Source organism: Cololabis saira, chromosome 12 (genome assembly GCF_033807715.1).
Source record: "Cololabis saira isolate AMF1-May2022 chromosome 12, fColSai1.1, whole genome shotgun sequence".
NCBI classification, from domain to species: domain Eukaryota; kingdom Metazoa; phylum Chordata; class Actinopteri; order Beloniformes; family Belonidae; genus Cololabis; species Cololabis saira.
The window spans coordinates 33,940,666-33,943,858 of NC_084598.1; the positions used below are offsets into that span (position 1 = coordinate 33,940,666).

Genomic DNA, 3,193 nt, shown 5'->3' on the forward strand with positions numbered 1-3,193 from the left:
CATGACAACACGACTTCCTCGTCTCTGTGGTGATGCGTGAAAAAGGTGAGCAAACTTAGAAGATACTGTAACAACTGCATAACCATTACAATGTCTGGTTTCTGACAAAATAGTTATATAATGTTAATCAATTTCATCAAATCCAGAAGAGGACATATTGACAGGGTTACACTCACTGCAGAGTGTGGCAAATGTAGAGAGTTGGGCGTTAAAACTTCAGCTTTTATGAGCAGAATTTTACTTCTGCCCCTGATTGTAGGAAGTAAATTGTTGCCATAATTAAATATTGAACAAGTTTGTAGGCGCAGGCTTCCATGCTTAAAATCAAAGTAAACTTGTGTAGTCTTCATTTTTAGAACACAGTCAGTCAATCTTTAACCTTGAATACATGTTTTTAATTTGTCTGAAATACCAGTCCCAAGCCAGGCTTAAAGGAGCTTGGGGCTGTTTTTTTTTTTTTCAAAATGTGCTGCAAGTCGGTCCCGATTTTCCCGCGCTGGGCTGCGGATGTGACGTGACATGATGCTGTATGCGCGTTCTCGACGGCGCTGGGCTTAGATTCAGGAAGAAGACGAGCGCGGTGGATCCAAACTTCTGTTTGGGTAGACATGGATTCTTCCACAGCCGGCAAACGACCCAGCGCCACTCAAAGCCCACTAAAAAGTGCTACCAAGAAGAAAACGAAGCCTTTATCAGAGACAAGTCGCGAGTCGAAAAGAAATTACGAGTTAACACGGATAAGCAAACGAGTAAACATTGGATATGCGTTTGAGTCATGGAGGCAGCTTCAACTTGAACTGGGACTGAAAACAGATGCTGACATGGCTCATTTCCTACTGACCAGGTAAGATAACATTGTAAGTCATATTTAGAGCTTGATTTGAAAATCACATGAGATTACCAAGGAGTCGGAGTGGCCTAACGTGCTAAGTAGCGTTAGCCGCAAAGAAGTAACTTAGTCCACAGCTGTGGAGCATACTTGTTTGTTGTTGTGTAGTAACATTAGCCGCTTACACATATCAACCCCAAGCCTCTCACACTATATCAACCGTAATGGCAAAAAGCTCAGTTTCCATACATTCATTTATTCATCGCTCCGTTCATTCACTATTCATTCTCCGGTCTTTCTCCGTATTTTGTATTGCACAAGACTCGGTTCATCATCATCATCATTATAGTTTTTGTTTTTGCAGGCAAAAGTATTTAGCCATGTTTGTTCTGACCGAAAATGAAAGACACAAAGGTAGCTAATGCCGCGTTCCATTTACTTCGGAGATCGGAACTGGGAACTGGGAATGGCAGCCATCTTGGAATGGTAACTCGGGGGTGGTGAAGACTCTCCCACTTTCCCAGTAGGAAATCCCACTTCGAGGGGCGTTCCAGTTGAAAATTCCGACTGGGAACTGGGAAATTCTGACTTCCGAGGACAAATGGAACGCAGCATTAGTTACAGCCAGCTTGTTTACATATGCGGTCTGACTAAGAGTGTAAAATGTTGTTTTTTTTTAAGATATAAGAAGAAGGACCCCCCTGAAGCAGCTACTCTGGGAAGTATGGAGAGGAAAGTCTCAACACCCAGCAAGGGAAAAGCTGCTAAACTCTGTCATCGGTTATCTCCAATTGAACCTGTGTCTGAGGGTATGAGAGTATGTTTTTAGTTAGACAAACATTGAAAAAAAATGACTAAAACAGCATAAAGTGCTGATATTACATTACACATAGTAATCATGTATTTAGCCACACTTGACAACTACACAAACATCACTGATTACATTCTTGACATTGTCTTGACAGGGAGGCAATGAGTGAGGACCAAGCTTTGGATCCTTTGGAAGAAAGGTAAATGTGTTCATGACAAATGTTATAGTACATTTATTTATTTATTTATTTATTTATTTATTTATTTTATTTATAATCCAGGGCAGGTTTGTGGTATTCGTTGAGTGAGTTTAGGGGAGATGGATTTTGCTCCATTTTTGCTTTGTAGTAACGATACCAGTAATAATCTTTATGAACATACATGTGTTGTCTGTAGTTTCAAATCCATGGATCTTGCAGTGGATGCTATTATACTGGATGAGGAACGAGCGAACAACTTGCTCAACAGTGTGTGAGTTGAAAAATTCAACAAATCTCCACATCTTTTCATCTCCAATGTCTACTTTATTGCACATTCATGTTTATATTTTGTTTTTTTGATTACAGAATAGAACTGGATGTAAATGGTTCCAATACAACAGTAAATTAATAAGATTTTTTATATTAGCAGAACAGCTATAGTATCAGTATGAAACCTGACACATTACAAATCATAAAAAGATGGATTTATAACAATAATCTTCTAAAGTTTTAGCTTTGTTTTACATTACAGGTCAACTTCAGAACTGGAGAGTTTCCAGAACTGCATCTTGATGTATGCTGGAAAAAGGTAATTTGATTTTGTGATGATTTATTCAGTCTTTATTATAATTACTGATTTGAAATTATTGATTTATCCTGGTCCCATACAAATGAAAAGACATGTGACAAGCGACCCTTATGCCCAAGAGGATGGAAGAATTTATTTGGTTGAACTTATATTACTTCTGTTGTCTCCTCCCACTCCACGCACACACAGGTTTGCCTTCTCTCCTCCGGTTTATGAAGCAAGGTGTCTTCTCGCTGCTTTAGATTACAACCACCACAATCACCGACCAGATTACATTGACCGGAATAATGAGTTATCGTCTTACATTTAGCCACGCGTTTCAGCCAAACTGGCCTTCGTCAGGACAGAAGTGAAAACTTCTTCTTCTTTCTTTCTTCACTTCTGTCCTGACGAAGGCCAGTTTGGCTGAAACGCGTAGACACGCTTTTAATAGATTAGCCATGCACCAATAAAAGCATTTTAATTAACCTTACCCTCAGAAGTGCCTCAGTTTTCTGTCTACAACATTTTATGGATCTCCCCAAATGAAGAGCACCTGAGGGATACACTTTTTGGCAATACCCAAGCAGCACTCCATGCACATGTTCCTGTCTGAAAATAATTGTTGTTGTTGTGGAGCTCAGGTCAAACAATACCTCTTTGAAATCTTCTGCTCACTATCACCATTTGTAATACACTGCTAATTCATTTTCAAGTCAGGAACTTCCATTTCTAATGGTAAAATTATTTGCACCAAGCAATTATTTATATCTGATATCCCAAGGT

General features: G+C 39.3%; 1 long non-coding RNA gene across 1 annotated transcript; it reads left to right on the forward strand.

The window, feature by feature from the left end:
- Nucleotides 1-510: 510 nt before the first annotated feature.
- On the forward strand, nt 511-2,725 carry LOC133456559 (uncharacterized). The gene is made up of 6 exons (XR_009783800.1): nt 511-844; nt 1,511-1,638; nt 1,795-1,839; nt 2,036-2,110; nt 2,372-2,428; nt 2,618-2,725. It is a non-coding gene; the product is annotated as an uncharacterized LOC133456559 (long non-coding RNA).
- The last annotated feature ends 468 nt before the right edge of the window (nt 2,726-3,193 follow it).